Raw genomic sequence first — 19,918 nt, 5'->3', positions numbered from 1 at the left:
GTTTGAATCAGCAGTAACACTACGTTATTTACAGGCTGGAGATTTGGGTGGGAAAAAATTTAATGAAATATAACAAGAGCAAGTGCAGAGTCTTGCATTTGGGCAGGAACAACCCCAGGTTCCAGTATAAGTTGGGGAATGACCTATTAGAGAGCAGTGTAAGGGAAAGGGACCTGGGAGTCCTGGTGGACAGCAGGATGACCATGAGCCAGCGCTGAGCCCTTGTGGCCAAGAAGGCCAATGGCATCCTTGGGTATATTAGAAGGGGGGTGGTTAGTAGGTCAAGAGAGGTTCTCCTTCCCCTCTACTCTGCCCTGGTGAGACCACATCTGGAATATTGTGTCCAGTTCTGGACCCCTCAGTTCAAGAAGGACAGGGAACTGCTGGAGAGAGTCCAGCACAGAGCCACGAAGCTGATTAAGGGATTGAAGCATCTCCCTTATGCGGAAAGGCTGAGGGATCTGGGCCTCTTTAGCTTGGAGGAGACTGAGGGGTGACTTATCAATGTTTATAAATATGTAAAGGGTGAGTATCACAAGGATGGAGCCAGGCTCTTCTTGGTGACAACCAATGATAAGAAAAGGGGCAATGGGTACAAAATGGAATACAGGAGGTTCCACTTAAATTTGAGAAGAAATTTATTCTCAGTGAGGGTGCCAGAACACTGAAACAGGCTGCCCAGGGGGGTTGTGGAGTCTCCTTCTCTGGAGACATTCATAACCCACCTGGACATATTCCTGTGCAACCTCATTGAGGTATTCCTGCTCTGGTGGGGGGGTTGGACTAGATGATCTTTTGAGGTCCCTTCCAATCCCTGACATTCTGTGATTTCCACACAGCGGTCCTGAGCAGAGAGAGCTGTGCCTATGCGCGCCAGTCTTCGAGAGCTAGCCACACCGTCACCTCTTTACAAAGCCGGATTGCCTCGAAATACTGGCAATGACAGCAGGGTGCAGGGATAAACAGTTTGGGCTGACACAACGAGAGGACAAAAAAAACCAAAACCAAAACCAAAACTGACAACAACAAAACACAAACAAGCTCACAAAAAGCTTCAAAATACATTTCAGTAATATCCAGCCATCATCTTAGCTTTTGCAGGCAGTTTGCTCTTTTTAGCATGCTCTGCAGGTCTTGTCATCATTTCACTCTGAAAAGAAGTTGAGGGGTTTTTTTTGGTGTTTTTTTCCTTTCAGCAAATTTTTCACTACTATTCTTGTTATAGTAATATTGCACCAGAGATTCCTTTGATTGTTTGGTTATGTGAAAATTTTCATTAATGCTATTCTCCTTTGAAACTTCTTCCTAGGGGCTTATTTTTGTACATCTGGTGGAAAATTTTATTTGCTTTTTTGTTTGTTTGCTATCACACACAAGAAAAGCACACATAAATCAAACGTTTTGTCCCTCAGTCTTCTCTTGTCTTTATGCTGTATCAAAAATTTCAATAAAATCTGCTAAGTAATAATCTTATAAAGACATGAAAGTGGAACGTGACACACTGACAAATCACTGAGAGTTGGATATACAAATAATCTTTTTGAAAAAGAAAGAAATTATTATTTCTTCCTTCTTTATTTCTTTTTCTAACTTGGAGTTTAAATAGATTTTGTTTGCAGAATTGTGTACCTGTGAAACAAAATCTCTTGCAACAGAGTAAAGATGAATAAAATTTGTAAGGGATATAAAAACAGCAGTTGTATCCAGTATGTCCATATTTTTAATCTGATTTCAATAATCATTTCTTCTTATTGTTACATAAGAGCTATCTTGACAAACACTGACACTTGCACTGGCGGCAGACAAAGATATTCACTAGATAGGTTTCTTTCTTACTATGAAATATGGAGAAAAAGATCACCTAATTGTATATTGTTGCAGTTTGCACATCTCTACAGAATTGCAGTATGCAAAATAATTTTCATTGAGAAAGATGTGATAAAGAGTATTCTGACAGGAAGAAAGAAAAAAGTAGTAAACTTTTAAAGATATTAAGGGAGAGAGATGAGAAATAAGAAGCATGGAAATAAGAAGCACAGAAATAGCTTTGCATTTTCTTCTTTGAATCCAAAAAAACACAAAAACCTAATCAGGTTGTCAGGCATTAACCAATCTAGTGCAACAGGGGAAAATCAGAGGTGAGAATGGAAATTTTAGCAATGGCACAATGTCTTATAATTGTATGGATCCTTTTAATTAATCCAACTTTCACCTGACTCTCTTCTTTCTAGTCTCTCTACATTTGTGGGTATTTTGTGTGTGCATGCATGGCTTTTTCTAATCCTGAGCATTTATGCCTGAAATGCAAGATGGCTTTTCTACTCGTGTAGCCTCCTCCATCCAATTTCCTGGCTGTACAGTCCCAAACCAATTCAGTTTCAACTTCACTGCAGCACTGTGGCAACGACAGCAGATGACGCAAGAATCACAGAGCAGGTATGTTGTCATTTGGGATAACAGAAATAAACCTTCCAGACTTACCATGGGTATAATAGGCTCTTTTCTGTGATGTTGAACCACACACAGTTGTTCACATAGTTCCTCTTTGTGTCTGTGGTCAGAGATTAAGAAAAGATGCAAAGGCATTAAACCCTAAGTATAACTGGAAATTATAGGAACAATGGCTTCTTCTTGGTTCAGTCATGACTTTGATCAAAACATTTATATTTGCCTCATTGTAAAAGCTTATTACAAGCCACCATATCTATTGCTTCACTGCTCTTCTATAGTCTTTGAGAAAAGAATTGGGGTAGCTGCTCAAAATAAAGTTTTACATGAAAATATGTTCTAATACATACATAAGTGAGTCAAATGTAATGAGAAGCTTCTAACGGATGTCGAAGCACTGAATAACCAGCATCCATGGCCAAAAAGGTTTTTGCGAAGTTTCACTCAGATATTTGCAATGAGTTTTCACTGCATTGTGTATTCTTCTTTTAACTTTTCTTCTTAATAGCAGGCAGATGATGTCTTTTTTTGTTTGTTTTTAAACTGGTAGGGATGTCTGCAGATAAGAGAACTCCAAGTCCTCTTTGCACCATTTGGCATGGCTATTTATGGATTTGCTGATTTGGATATTTGTGGTTGGATCACTTGATTGGTCATACAGTTGTCACCAACAATGCAGTATAAACAAGAAGTGTCATATTCTCAGAAAGACTTGTGTGCATGTGTGTATATTTTTAAATGGATAAAATCTTATTTGAAAGCATTCGGCTTCAAAGATCCACTTTACCATTCACTGGTTGCATTCAGATGAGCACAGTTTTAAGCAAAAGAGTTCATTCCTTATTTTGATGTAGGATCAGTCCTGCTGTTTCATCTAAGCCTTATCCTTTGTCATGTAATAAAGCCGACAGGATGACAAAAAAGACTTTAGTGCTAACAAACTTTGTCTCTTCCCCCTTTTGACTTTTCAGAAATCGTCTGGCAAGTGTCACTGGTATTTATTTAGAAGTGGGAGAGATCAAGCACATATAAGATTTTTTAAAATAACAAGTCATCATGAAAAAAACCCACTATTTACAGCACTGCTAAAGAACAGGGATTCAGTTGAGGCAACCCTGTTCTGTTTGCAAATGCTTCTACCCTGTGAGCTACAAGACAAGGCCCCAAAGGAGCACAAGAAATCATGCTTCTGTGAACTCTCTACCTTTGAGAAATGGAAAATTAAATGTTAAAGAGACCAACAAATAAAAGCAATAGAGAGAATGCTCACCAGACCTTGCCCTCTTCTCCCTTCTCCATCTTCCAGCTTGGACCCAGCAGAAGAAGCACTTGCACTCAGCGTACCCTTGCCACCCTGGCTGCTGTGGCTGCAGCCTGAGTTTAGCTGCAGTGATCCCACCAGCTCAGCCAGAAAGCAGCCACCAGCAGGGCCAGGGACCCTCTGAAAAGGTATTTCCCTTGGAGAGGAGACACAAAAGTCAGCAGGAAAGGCAGCACTGTCAGCCATTGAGAGCTGCACAGCTGATGCTGAGATCCTGATCCCTGTTCTCAGGAGACTGAAGCTCAGAGGACACGTTTTGAAAGTTTGAAGGTGTTTTAAACTGTCCACGTAGGCCAAGGTAGTCAAATGGAAAAGAGGCAATGTCCCTCACATCAGTTGTGTTTCACATCTACTAGATAGCTGTAAGCTCAATGAGATGCAGTGCAGGCATCTGTAGCTTTGATGGCAGGCCTCCCTTATATTCACAAAGGAAAATGGGGAAAAAAAAAGCACTTCAAAATGTGATTGATAAACTGTAATGAGAAATTTCCTTCCCAGAATCAAGTATGGTGAGGGTGACATGAGTGAAAAGAACTAATTCACCTTATCAATGGAGACCAGTGGGTGACTTTAGGAGCATTTGCTTTATTCTGAGTTATTTGTAGCTATGCAGGCAAAGGGTACAAAGGCAGATGGTTTTATGAGAAGGAACACATAACATCATTTGTAATGTTACCTGTAATCTTAGACGTTGCTTTCAAATGGGAAGGTTGATGTCAATGGATCCAAATGACTGCCCTTCAAGGGGAATGGAGAGTATTCCACCTACTGTCTCTTTCTGTTTCTGATTAAATAGGCCTCTGCACTGTCCAGAGTATAACTTCTCATTGCTAACTACACTGTTAGCTCTCTCTCACATCAATGGTCAGAGGAGTACGTCCTGCCACAGCAAGTTATTTTGTCCAGAATACAAATGTATTCAACATAGCAGGATCTTATCTGAGAGGGAACGTGTTATATTTGGCAAACTGCCCTGGCTGAAAGACGAAAGTGTTTTGAAGCACACAAGCTCTTCTTCTCTGATGACAGCAGACACTTCTCATATTTTTAGACCAACACCACAGATATGTACGAAGTTGTAGCATGTAGGACTACACTCAGGAAGGAGATGTTCCTATTAAAAAGTAATAAAACCAAATCACTGTAGGTCTGTGGAAGAATAAAGAATGCAAAATAAGATTAAGATTGTGCAATAGCTTTGCAGTCAGAGAAGTCTTAGACTTAAGTCTGTGAGCTGAAATTTCATGACTGTCTTGAACAGAGGCAATAGATAAAGGAGATTAACCATTAAATTACTGATTGCTGGGAGGAGTGGTCTGCAGATAAAAGACTTCAACCTATTGGAAAATAACTTTCTTCTACAAACAGTCAGAGAATGAGATAGAGGTGAGTTGCTATTGGCCCTAGTTAGCTCCAGTGTCCCAAGAAAATTGCCCAGAGTCCTAAGGACAGAGAGGCACTTGGCAGTATCCATCAATATGAGGCAGTGGTTCTTTGGTTGCTAGACAAAAGTTCAGTGATTAAACTTTAATGCAGAATCTCAGAGCAAATGTTCGAGAAATTTTGATTCTATTAAAAAGGATTAACTAGAAATACTGTATTAAATTGAAAAAGCACAAGGATGTAGGAGGCTGGAATGTATCTAAGTCAATTTTATTAAAACTGCACTTGCAGGCAACTCATTCGCTTGTAAGGACTTTTGTGGGGGGACAATGTTTTAAGAGCCACAATTTAATTACTAAGCCACAATACAATTTAAGTGTTCACTTTGCTTTTCTCTACTATTACTCATGTTGCATGTAGAACATTAATGCATTTGGCATCAGTATAAATTCCTGGAAAGGCACAGATTCCCCATTGCATTCAAATTTGTTTAGCGGACAATTTATTACACTATCTATGCTACACATTAGTATCGTATTTGTTCATCTGTGTCTACCAAAGGATGTCCTGTCTTTTGTTCCTTGTATTTCACTGGGGTCTCAATTATTTTAATGTACATTCTTAACTTTTAATAAATCAAGGAGAATTGTCTACAACCACAAAACTCAGAACAATATAATTTCACTTGGCAGTTTCATCGCCCATACCGCACATTTCAGCTCCGTTTACTTCACATTTGTTTCCCCTGCAACACTATCATAAGGAGAATGAAAATTTCTAAGAAGCAATAAAGTAATAATCTTATCAATAGTAAAAATTAAAATTTCCCTCTGTGATACTGTGCATGTCATGGAAACATTATAATGCTCAACAGTGTAATTTGATTATATTGTAAAGTAATTATACTTAAAAGTTTTCCTTTTTTTTTTACCAACCTAACATACTGCTTCTATCTGTTCTCTCCATAACAAGGCATATATAATGACAGAACTGATAGCAATTGTAACTGATAATGATGCAATTACAAAATCAAACATATCTCCTTGCAAACTCAGGCTGAAGTCTGCAGTTGGATCTGTGCAAAAGTTTCTGATGGAAGTTGAGCGGCACTTCTCACAATATACATATCCAAGAGCAGAGTTTAGCCCCGGTATTAATAGCTGTATTGTTTTCACTATCTAAATCCTAATTACATGTTCTGCCTTCAGTTTCAGCCAATCTTAAAGCTGCACACCACTTATCATTTAGGATGTTGTTTTCATACTCATTTACTTTAAAGGTCCCAGGATTTCCCCCAGTAAGCCAGAAGACATCCTAGGATGTTCTCACATGCACAGACGCCGGTGTGTCCCTAAGAAAGCTTGCTAAAGACACAGGTGTAGCCAGGCGAGATCAAACATTCTCCTGTAATGTCTGTTCTTGAAGTCAAAACTGGTAGACTGTTGGCAAGAGTACCTGGTGAGCATTCATTATTGTATCATGTTGGATTACACAAAAACATTTTGTTGTTTTCCATCAGTTGTTGATGTGAGGAGTTTTTGATTGCATAAACTACTAAGATCATGTTAAAACTGGATATCTGAATAAATAAAATAAAATGTTCTCTCTGTTCTCTCTTGAACTAGAAATTTTCCATTGTTATTTTTTGCTATTTCTCTTTTATGGTGATTTCCCCAAAAGACAGTTCCTTTTACATTCTTCAAAAATATAGTTCTTTGAGGTTATTGAAGTGGGACTCACCATTATCAATATTAAAGTTTCAGGTCCTACAATAACATTTTCTAGTATTATGGCTGTCACACAGACTCAAGTAGACTGAAATGGCTCTGAAAGAGCCTGATTGGCTACCAAAAGTAGTTTAAAGTATGTTTTAAAAGAATTATCTGTGATTTTGTTTGTAGAAGATACCATTAAAAACATCCATTAAAAAAAAAGAAAAAAAAAGGACATAACAATAACATGGCATTATTTAATTTAATTAAATTTCTACCTAACTGTCAAGGTTTGATTGCAGGGTGACAATAAACTATGGCAGATGCTTTGTTAACCCCTTCTTCCCCCCCGGCCCTCCCTTAGTCCCCCCTCCCCACTAATTACAGGTGATTGGAAGGTAAAGAAGGACAGAGAGCTGGAAAAAATTTAAAATGTTTAACTAATGCTACTAATAAAATAGGGAAAATAATACAATATATACATAACCAGTCTTGAAAGTCCTGGCAAAGATCTGCACTGCTCCAGCAGCAGCAGAGCCTGCACCCAGAAGTCCTGGGTTGTACTCTGCAGCAAACCAGAACTGGATTCAGTCTGTCACTAGGTCTCAGTTCGCAGGGACGACTTACAAGGTCCTCTCCTAATGTCGGCCATAAGGAAAAGGGACGAAATCCTCATGATCTCCCACTTTCATATAATGTATCACATGAATGGGATGGAATACTTGGTTGGTCAGTTTTAGTCACCTCCTCCTTGCCCCTCTCAGGGGATGTGCATCCTTATCAGCGACCTTGCATTCGATTGTTATGTCTGCCAAAACATGTATCCTACTTTAGAAAAGTGCAATTACTAAGAAGACTTCAGCTGAAATGAAAATTCACTAAAAGAGAAACTTGTTTCTAGAAAAAACAGGACACTGACTTTGAGTATCAAACATGTCTCTATGTCATAACTTTGAATAACTCATATCCATGGTTTCACTGTCATTTTTTGATAAAATGTTAGTGCTGTATTGTCCTTACTGCTCTGTGGCATGGAATCACACTTTAAAAGAGAGTGTGAAATGGCATTGTCAGGAGCCACTGTCTCAGAATCTGTTTCAAATTTGTGTACAAAGCCATTTTGATACCATTTTACAGTACAATTTCATCTACAGATGTTGCCAAAGGCCAATATTCCACTACATCAACTAATGCATTTTCTGGAAATAACCTGATTTTAGTGGGACTTGATGCTGCATAAGATGCCATTCAGCATGAATAAAGGTTTCAAAATATGGCCCAAAGTTATTATCCATATAACCTAAATGTCAGTAAAGCAATGAGATGCCCAGATTAATGGCTAACACCTGGGATGACATTCCTATCTTAACCCAAGCTCTCTGACCGAAGCTTAATAATAACATGTGCATAGTATGTCATCAGACTCTGAAATACAGTCACAATAGTATGAGATTTCAGAATAAATATCTACTTTCAATTTCTTTTATTCCCCTTGTGGATTTAAGTCAGTTCCTTAAAATATTGTTTAATATGATTTTAGAGATTTAATAACAATCTATTGACCAAGAGAGGACAAATGTCAGTTGTCTCCTCAGCTTGTTCTCAGTAGCATGTTTGTTTGAGAATGCTCGCTCTTTTTAGTCTTACATTAAGAAACACCTTCCAAGTCACCTTTGAAGCCATGAAACACCTTTTCCCAGTTAATGGGAAGCCAGTAATAATATCTAACAGCAACACATTCTATAAAGTATTTTGGGGTGCCTTGAATATAAAAAGCATTGCATTAAGCCAGATTCTATTTTTCTGCTGCTTTGTGTCACTTTCCACACCAGCTGAATTGCTTATAACAGTAACGTGTAACTCACATATGCAGAACATGAAAAAAAGTTTTAAAGTAAGAGATAATTATGTTATTATGTAACTTTGAATGCTATATGGACATAAAATAGGAATGTATTTTAGTTATCACATAAAGTATTCCTGCACTATGGATTTCCATTCATAGTGTATTTCTGAATATTTTAATGGAAAAGATAATGAAATTAATTAGCATTCCTTCGGTACATCGAAGTCTTTCACTATTGTCTCTATGGGAATTTTTCCATGCTCACACCATTACTCACTACAATACAAGCAAGTCAGGAAGAAATGATGGTCATGGCCATAGTTCTGAAATCTGGGCTTCTCATTGAGTTTCCAGTGAATGTGTACAAATAAAAGGCCAGAGCAACCTCATGACAAATTTTGTATTCATAAATCCAGATTAGGTCCAAAATTCTCTCCTAAGTGCACAGAGACAAGACTTCCAGTTGAGAGTGAGATTCAGAACAACCCAAGCAGTCCAAATGTTCCCAAAAGAAAAGTGCATTTGAAATGTTATCTTTGACTCAGAGCTATAATCTGTATAGGACTAGGATATAAATCCAGGAAAAGCATTCCTGCATTTAGGCACAAAGTGAGTTTTTGAGGAGTATGACTGGGTTTTAGGATAGTAGGACAAGAAGGCGGCATATTGTTATACTACTACCCTACAGTTAGGTCAAGAAAAAATTTACCTTAGATTAGAAGTACAGTTCTTGACCTTCCTTAGCCAAAAGTAGTTTAAGTTCATAGCTTTGATCTTCCAGTGTGATGTCCTAAGCAGATGGTTATCCACTAGACTGAAACAGAGAAACACTTTATTGTCACCATACTGAAAAAATCAATCAATCAATCAATCAATCAGTCAATCAATCCAGGATTCAGAGGGCCAAACAGACAATAGAGGGAAATGAAGAAAATTGTGATTCTAATCATTAATAAGAATGCTCATCTGGTAGGAAAGTGATATAGGTTTGAATTTTCTGATCTTCCATTTCCCAGACAGGAGCCCATGTTATTAACTTGTTCAGAAATTAGAGAATGACATCATCTCCTCTGGCTGCAGTTTTGATGGAAGGGCTCATGACTCCTGTGATTGCAAAAGCAATACTCTGAATTTTCCCCAGCAGAACAGACTTCTCAAAGCATAGAAAATGGTCTTAAGGCGTGAAATTGTTGCCATTAGCTCAGGCATGATGGCTATGCTACTGGATATATATACATTAGCAGAACTTGAACAGCTTACTAGGTGAAAGTTTAGGTGTCAAGGGGATCTCACAGACTGAAAGGGACATTTGGGCATTTATGGTCCAGACTGTAGCTTGCAAGAGTTCTTACATTGCACTTGAGGATGTTCAGCAGGGCACAAGTCACAAAGCCAAATCTATTATAAAAAAACTGTGAAGAACTTAAAAGACAAAAAATAAAATTAGTTCAACTTCGAATAAATGCACGTTGACACCTTTTCTTCTGCCATAACTTTATCACAGGAGTGTGGCTCATGCAAATACCTGGGGATGTTTCCTCTACACTGGCTTCAACTGGAGGAGAGTTGCACTCAAGCACCAAGGATCCTTTAAATGTGTTAAAATATGCACAGCAATGAACCAGGGTATATTTTAATAAGTATTTGGGTTATGTACATGTACTTGTGTGAGCTTTACTATACTTATAGGTAGGTTTATATACGTCCTGACACACAGTTAAAACTGAAATATTGTGAGCAAATTGGTATATCTAGTAAACAGATGTGCTGACAGTAGAATTGCAAAGCTCACAGATAAATGTCCTCTATAATTACAAAATATAAACAGCACCACAGAAAAAGAGCTTAATTCCTGCTAAGCTATCTTTGAAATGAGATGTGAGTGTAATTTGTAGAATGTTTTTGATGTTGACAACAAACAATTGAAATGGCTCTTCAACTGAACATCATAGTAGAAAAGAAAAAAATGGTCTTACATAGCAAATTCCAGCTGCATCTGTTATGATCTATAAAGCCTGAGGTATGTTGAAAACTGAATACCCTTAATTTGGTATACTCATGGCAGTCTTTATAGACTCTCTGTAACACACTAGTCATAGTAATCACAGAAGGGAATATTTTGCATATCTGGGATCAAACCTGATGACTAGTCCAACTAGCTCGTTTGTTAGGGTGTATTTCAAGGGTTTGGTTCCTTTTTATTTGGGATTTTTTTTTTAATTGATGGACAAGATAGACTATTTCATACATTTGAGATACAGAATGAGCTTTTAATGTGCAGAACATAATCATGAAGCCCTTAGGCCTTATTTTAGAAGTAATTTTTTAAATTTTGCTTGAATGGCACTCTGTGAAGGACAATGGAAGAAAATCATGAGGTTCTACATCAGCCAGGATACTTTCTGCCCCTTTTCTTTGATTTAGACATGCACTGGCAAACAAATCAAAGATAACACTTGGGAGCTGTATGTTGCTCTGATGGATTTCTGGAGAGGAAAAGATAAAAATGGACTTAAAAAAAGAGGACAAAAAAAATAATGAACCAAAAAAAGTTTCAGCAAGTGTTGGCTCTGCGGTCAGACAAATGAAAGAGAAGGGGCAATTTGATCTGTTGCAAACACATAGCCAAGGATGAAGAAATAGAAGTTATCTCACTGACAGAAACAAACACATTAATTTTGATGCAGTTGATTGTTCAGGTTTTATTGTTATTTTAAAGAAAACAACTTTCTCCCTGTTCTGGTGACATGTCTGTGCACCAGGACAGCCTCTTGATCACATGTAATTCCATGATACCAAAGTATGTCCTGAAATTGGTAAGTGAGAAGCAAATAAGGATGTTTTCCATTCTTTTCAGAGCTATTAAAGGATATAATCTCTTAATGCTTCAAAAGACCTGTCTTCAACTATAACTACCACTAATTAGAGGTCTGTAATGCTTGATATGCCTTCAGAGAAAAAAAAATTCACAAACCAGCTTGTTAAAATTGTGATGCTAGCTCACTGTGAACAGCTGCCAGCATGGGTGATTTGGAAGTGCATGTGGAATGAGGGAGAAAAAGCTGATGTAAATGCAGCCAAAATAAGGAGAAGTGTCAAAGCAAGAACTTTGTAATGATGTTTAGCTTAAGTGATACTTGCATTCCAGAAAGTCCCCCATATCCTGGGTTGAATCAAAAGAAGCAAGACCAACAGGTCAAGGGAGGTGATTCTCTTCCTCTACTCCACTCTTGTGAGACCCCACCTGGAGTTCTGCATTCAGCTATGGGGCCCCCAACATAAGAAGGACATGGACCTGTTGGAGTGAGTCCAAAGGAGGGCCATAAAGATGATCAGTGGGCTGGAGCACCTCTCCTATGAAGATAGGCTGGGAAATTTGGGGTTGTTCAGCCTGGAGAAAAGAAAGAAACCTTATTGCAGCCTTCCACTACTTAAAGGCAACCTACAAGAAAGCTGGAAAGGAGATTTTTACAAGGGCATGTAGAGACAGGTTGAGGCGTAATGGCTTTAAACTGAAAGAAGGTACATTTTGATTATATATCAAGAAGAAATTATCCACCATGAGGGTGGTGAGACACTGGAACAGGTTTCCCAGCGAAGTTGTGGATACCTCATCCCTGGAAGTGTTCAAGGCCAGGTTGGGTGAGTCTTTGAGCAACATGGTCTAGTGGAAGGTGTGTCCCTGTCCATGGCAGGGGGATTGGAACTAGTTGATCTTTAAGGTCCATTCCAACCCAAACCATTCTATGATTCTGTGATTGATTCATGAGAGGGTGAGTTTATGACAGAATTTCTGAAAATTCCACATCTGGAAATGACAAAATTAAGTAAGACACCTTGTTTCACGAGTCACGTCTAATAATTTAATCACTTTTTCCCCCTGTGTAAAGTTTTCTATAGTGACAGGACAAGCATTACTTCAAGCCGTGCTCATGGAATTACCTGACCTAATTGTGTAAAACTGTTTTTACTTGTGACAGTACACAGCATACCTTGTACAAATTTTGCCAAAAAATGTTGTATGCAGGAGTGAAGGGGCTGAGAGCAATATGTGAGACAGATGTATGTACAAATCATTAAAATAGAGTGTAGATTGAAAGCAATGATTTCTTCAAGATAGATACCTAAATAACTTAATCAGATCAAAAACTTGTAATTAAATTGTCCTCCAAAACCAAAGAAAACTAAAATTTATGCTAAAAAAAGATATCTTAAATTTTACTTTGCCCTAGCAGAGTTGTGATATTATAAAAGCTCAGCTTGATGGTGAAAGCATCTCAATTTCAACAGGCTGCCTTATGGAAATGTGCTTTTAAGTTGGAGAACTCATTAAAAAGTGTAGCAGAGAAAAGCGGTGAATTAATTCATGAACTTTTATTCATAACTATCTGGCCTTAGAAGATTATTTGACATTGCGTATGGATGTCAAATACTTGTAGATTGAACAGTATTGTGCTGAGGATGCTTCTTTTCCCTAGGTTTCCTGAGACAAAGACTTAGCCATAGATTCCAGAAATTCTTATTAAATAAATAATTTATTCATAAGGCACAGTATATAGCAGCTTGAGCTGGTTACCTCTGGTTAGGGACCTCAAATAAGAAAACCTTGGGCAGTGATACCCTTAGAATTTAAGTTTCCCACCCCGTGCATGACAGTCTGGGCCAATTATAAAATTAGGGTCTGGGTTCTCCCAGTTCTTCATTGAATCCCTTCATTTTCATCAGGCAGGCTGTGTCTTACCTCTGTAGGTAGTTGTTTGTCTTTTTCTGACCAGACTAGATGTCAATCAAAGTCCTGACCTTCAGCTGCTATTTTGCAGCTGCAGCTGGGGAGAAAATAAGTCCTTGGCAATAACCAAAACATTTTTTTTTTCTCATCTTCTTTTAGATGTGTGGTTCTGTTCCTTATCTCTAGGGGTGTAGATCCTGTTGATCAAAAGCTCCCTTTTCTTCTTTCTTGAACAGTCTCTGGGGCTGCTTCTTGTTCAACAAGGTAGAGAGTTCAAGAGTTCACAGCAAACAATCAGTTATGCTAAGGAGTTCTCTACAAGCAATTTCTCAACAAGTTCTATGAAGCAGTATACCAAGTATACAAGTTCTATCAAGCAGTATACCAAACAATTCAATAAGGTAAGGCTTTCCTATCAATTGCATATGACTATCACTCCCAGTTTGCAGATACAGTGGGTTTACACTTGAATACTTTCCTAACTATACATGTAGTTTAATCCTACCTTTATATGTGTAGACCCTGCATCCAAAAATAACACTATGGCATCTTTAAGAAAGTGCATGTAAATTTTATTTTAAAGTACATTTTTTTCTGCATTTGAACATGTAGCTTCTCAAAAGTAGAACATCTGCTTTGAAGTTGAAAATGGTGTTCTCTATGTGTCCAGTGATAGAACACATAAAATGCTAGAATTATATACATGTGTGGGAGAAACGAACTTAAGTGCATTTTTAGTTAAGGTTATTACAGCTGGTAGTGAAATTCTAGATTTGGTTGTAGTACAACAGTGCCTGGTAACTGCTCAGTTCAAGAAGTGCTGTTTTTTGAACCTATGAACCAAGTTGGTGTGTTGTATGCAACTCTCCTGTCTGAAGCAAGGTAAAAACTGATTGCACTGGTGTGACCTGTTGCACTTTCAGGCTTTTTCATTACATCTAATATCCCTGAAAAACAATACACTCAAAACAATGCATCTGCAAATGAAACTTTACCTGTGTTTTCCTTAATCTGCAACAAAGATGATTAAGGGAGTGGAGCACCTCCCTTATGAGGAAAGGCTGAGGGAGCTGGGTCTCTTTAGCTTGGAGGAGACTGAGGGGTGACCTTATTAATGTTTATAAATATATAAAGGGTGAGTGCCATGAGGATGGAGCCAGGCTCTTCTCAGTGGCAAACAATGATAGAACAAGGGATAATGGGATCAAGCTGGAACACAAGAGGTTCCACTTAAATTTGAGAAAAAACTTCTTCTCAGTAAGGGTGACAGAGCACTGGAACAGGCTGCCCAGGGAGGTTGTGGAGTCTCCTTCACTGGAGACATTCAAAACCCGCCTGGACATGTTCCTGTGCGACCTCACCTAAGCGTTCCTGCTCCAGCAGGGGGATTGATCTAGATGATCTTCTGAGGTCCCTTCCAATCCCAGACATACTGTGATACTGTGATACTGTAATCTGAAAATTTCACTCCTTTAAGTGAGACCAGGGATCTGTAGGATCCCTGTACATAAGTCTGCTGGATCCTGTCCCTGCAAAACTCAGAAAGCAGAGAAGGATAAGCCCAGCAGTGCTTGTGAGAGCTTCTGCATGGCCACCTTCTTGTTCCTCTTGCTCCCTCAGGAAGTCTTGCACTAGCTGCAGTCTCTGACCAGTAGTGGGAACTCCTGCTGTTGTATATTCTCTGAGAGATGCATGAAATGAATTATCTCTTGCAACTGGTGTTACTGTCACCTTGGAGCTGGATGCCTACTTAAATTTGACCAAACTTTATTTTCTTGGACACAGAAGTTTTATTTTTCCTTTTAAACTTAAAGTGAAATAGAATTTTAAAAGTTTCACTTAACAAATGTCAACTTCCAACACTTTCTGACCCATGGTATTTTTTTCAGCTTAAAAAAAAAGTGTATATTTCAAGAATTCAGGTTCTTATATGAATTTGTATGCATTTTAGTCAAAAGCAAAAAAAAATGAAAAGAAAAAAATTCTTAGATCTAGTCTGTGTCCCTTGTCTCCTCAGATGCATTGTATAGCAAAAGCGCAGATTAATTTCCCTTCTGACTTGATAATAATTTACAAAACTGAAATAAGGCAGGTAGAAGGCTTCTAGGAACTTGATTGGGATTTTCAAAGGAGGGTTTTTTAAATGGATGATGGTTTATTTGCATTTTTAAAAAGCAGATGGGGAAGTACAAACTAAGGATTTCTCCTGTGTCTGAAAATATGAATCCTTTAGTTATATGTGGATTTAACATTCTATTTCTTCCAACTATATATTAGTAACATATTTGCTGGGAATAATGTTTATTTACACACATGTAGCCCAATCTCTTAGAATACATTTCTGTGTGAATGACATCTTTTTTTAATCTTGTTTGCATGAAATAAAGAGAATAGAAGCTAATGACAGAGACTGATTTCACATAAAGACTTTCTCTATAAAAGCACACAATTGGGGGCATTTTATTTACCCAATATCCCTATATGGCTTCACCAGCAAAGCCCTCCCGTATTTTTCATGTTTTTCTCTTCTTTGATTTTAATTATATCAGACCACCATAAAACAGTCAATTTTCAATAAATACTAACATTCCAATATTCCACAAACTATTGATTCTAAATTGTTGTTTGAATCATTATGAAAAGAAAAGACAATTCAACAGAGGCATGCAATACAGTCTGCTCTACGCAACCAGGTAAAACACGGTTTGCAAAATCATTTTACCCTCTAATAGAGTCAAAAATGGTTATTATGCTTTAAGGTTGCTGCACTTTATCTAATTTTTTCTTCCATTCCCTAACTGCCTAAGCAGTTTTTTCAAACGTTGCACACTCCATCATTTGCTGCACCCTTTTTCTGTAGGAGAGAAACTGTCTTGATTTCCATAACAAAATAATAACACTTCGTGCTATTGTGATAATGATACTGCAACAATCCGAGATATCCACTAGCATTTCCATCTCTACTTTTATGTCCAGTAAACTGAGATTTCATCAGCACCATCCTAATCCAGTACACTAGAACTGAAGCACTGGTCAAACAGTATTTTACATATTAACAATGTTCATATGTGCTAATGAATCTTCTGTATAAAAGGACTTATTTCCTTCTTGCATCAATAATATTTGATATCAGAAAGAAATGACAACTGATCTTGTAGACTGGCTACTGCCCACCTATCCATGAACATCCTAAGCAATTTGTTCAGATAGAAAGTCCAGGTATCTTTCTCAGTATTGCGCAGAGTCAAGGAGTTAGTGGGCTAGTGAAGTGTTTTTCTGGTTGTTGGTATCCCGTTGAAGCTTGAGATTTTTATTGTAAATTGTACTTCCTAAAACAGCCATCTCTATCTCCCCACCTGAGCCTCTCCTTTGTACGCTGTCTGCCAGCCTGACATTTTTCCTCCTTCACTTCTTTTTCTTTCTGCTAAAATTTCCAGCCTCCAAAACTTCAGTACCTTCTTAGGAACATCAAGTCACTTGGCAGGCTAATTGCTTTTCTGCTAGAAGCTGTTATCAAGTGAATACACTATTTTCTATAGTAATTACACAATGACCCTAGGGTAGAATGTGTACAACAATAAACCTCAGTAAGAAGGCAGATCCCTGCTATTGTAAATGGATAAAACTCCTCTAATGTCAATGGGGTCATATCTGTTTGTATGAGCAGATAATTTGGCTTGCATTAGTAGGTCTTTGGCAGATACTTCTCTTGTCTTTCTAGGAAGTATTCCTATATGAATTCCACCTGCCATTGCAGGAAGGCAATTACACCTTTCTTACCTCCAAAGTTATGATGGCCAACACTCTCTTAGAACCAACAGTATCAAATTTAGCTTAAATCATTCTCTCCATTGCCAACATATGGATTAGTTTGCTCACTTTCATTTTGAGAATATTTAAAACTGCTGCTCAATAAAATCCCTAGATGTCAGAGCATTTAGCTTTCTTTCTTTGGTCAATAACAAATGTATTCTCCTTTTATTTTCTCTATTAAAAAGCTCAAGTGCAATTATGTTAGAGAAAATGTTATTCTCTTTTTCACATATTGACTTAAAGATGAAATTTTTCTGTGTCCATTGGTATTAGGACAAGGACTTTAATGCTATAGGGATGTATCAACCTGTTCAGCGTGTGTCAGCTTGTTCAGACCTGACTGCTTGTACCAGGGTGCGGTAGGTATTATGGGTCACGTGAGGTCTTGAACATGGAAGGCTCAAAAAAAGAATGCCTGTTACCCTAATGCAGTCCACAATTTATCTGTTACATAGTGAACAAAGAGTAATTGTTGCGAATTTTCTGAAACAAGAGCAGCCTTAAAAGCTTCTAACCTTGTCTTTCTGATTTCTTTCCTATCTCCTTCCATAGTCAAACTGCAAATAATATTTTTTGTTTGGCTTGGTTTGTTTTTTGTTTTTAGTTTTTTGAGGAAGAGGCTAGAGGAAATGGTTTTGAATGATTAGCCATGAGCTCAGGTTTGGTCACATAAGGAAGACAAAACCGGAGTGTGTTTTTATGAAACAAAGTCTCAATTCTTTCATAGTTATTACCTACTGTGCAGCATGTCTTGTTTAAAAAAGTTTGCTTAATCATTTAATTCATAGCTTCATTTATTTTCCTTGAAGGCTTACATTAACTTCACAGCAAGGGATGTAGACCACAGAGACAACGGTGATGGCTGGTGGTCAAATACATAGGTGAGATGGCTTGGAGTAAACCCTGCAGGCTGTCAAAAGTAGAGTTAACCCTGATACTGCAAAAAGTTTTTATTCTCTGGACTTGTCCCACTTCTAAAAATCCTAGAAAAGTATTGCCTGGCAAGGTAAATGATGAGCAGAGCTGGATCTCAATGTCTATGCCATAGTAAATAATTAAACTAACTTACATATATATATATTTATATATTTATATATTTATATATTTATATATTTATATATTTATATATTTATATATACTTATATACTTATATACTTATATACTTATATACTTATATACTTATATACTTATATACTTATATACTTATATACTTATATACTTATATATTTAAATAGTCTAGTTTATCTCCAGAAAACTGTGGTGTGTTTGAAAATCCCATAAGCAGAAACAGAGGAAGATCTATTGTGTGAGACCCTAGACTTATAAACAGGTAAATCAACTCTTTGAAGAAATAGTAACCAAGGTCCTTAAAGGGAATCTGTGTTCACTAAGATATGTGACCTGGCGATACTGTCACATATTTTTGGCAAGCATTTTTATATTTTACAAAGATTATAACACTGGCAAGGCAGGTCCCAGTACTCACCATCAGAACCTTAACACATTTTGTGCCTTTATTTAAGTAATAAAGGTACAAAATATGTTCAAGGAAGACCCATTGCAATGCACTAAAGTTTAACCAAGAGGTAAATTAATCTTGGCTGCATGTATTAAAAGAAATATGAAAACTGAAACTGTACACATATTTAAACACATGTTCTTCAAATTCTATATTCAATAGTATAACTTCCACTATAAATAAAAGTTAAAAATTTCCCCAATGTCAAAAAAGCCAAATATTACTCCTGAGTGCTTTTCACTCTACCTCACTTTGCAGTTGTTTCTAATTATCAAGATTAACACTGGTCACCATTGCTTCTGAATAGATTTGTTGCGGTAATCTGTCTGCATTTCTGCTGAAAAATAAGCCTGTCAGATTCATTCCTTTATGTTCAAAAAGTTTTTTTCTGTTCCTCAAGTCAGATAATACTTTAGTTTTACCTGCATCAGGTGTGATCTGGTTTGAAAAATTACTTGGACTATACTATGTCTTTGTCTTTAATTTTGAATCTGGATTTTTGTTTTTGACAAAAAACTGTATGCTTTATTGTGCTGTGTCTTGTCATTTTAAAGGTTGTCATGTCATCTCAGATACTCTAATGGCCATTTCCCATAAAGAAAGATGGCATTTACTTAGAAAGAATTAAGTCACTGTCAGCTCCCTGGAAGATAAGTACGAATTCATTGTGACTCTAACCAGAGCTGTTTATTTGTTTACACTTCAATTTCTCTCAGTAGTTCTAGATAAATTTACTACAAAAACACTACCATGGTCACCAGAAACCAAAGGGTGTTGACGAACACAGCTAACATTAGTGAACACCGACAGCAAACATGTCCATGACTTGAGGAAAAAAAAAAAAAAAAAGAGTGAGAAAAGAGACTTGGCAGTTTACCCAGAGAGTCAAATCCATATAGGAGGAAAATATAGGCTAGAAGCCCTTGAGTTGTCCAGAAGAATGACTGCTTTCTTCCCTTGAAAAGAAAAGTACATTTACCTTGAGATCCCAGCTCCCTGTAGTTCCCAAGTTAAACTTGGGAAGCGATTAGGTTTTCAGCACGAAAGTATGCAGACTAAAGAGAAGGCCAAAAAGGTGCTCACCAGGAATCCCAGTAAGCATCTTCAGAAGTATATTTCTATCATTTTGACACCTCCATAACAGTAG

The sequence above is a fragment of the Columba livia genome, chromosome 1 (genome assembly GCF_036013475.1).
Source record: "Columba livia isolate bColLiv1 breed racing homer chromosome 1, bColLiv1.pat.W.v2, whole genome shotgun sequence".
Classification (NCBI taxonomy): Eukaryota; Metazoa; Chordata; class Aves; order Columbiformes; family Columbidae; genus Columba; species Columba livia.
The sequence above is the reverse complement of the archived record's forward strand: the minus strand, read 5'-3'. Positions refer to the sequence as shown.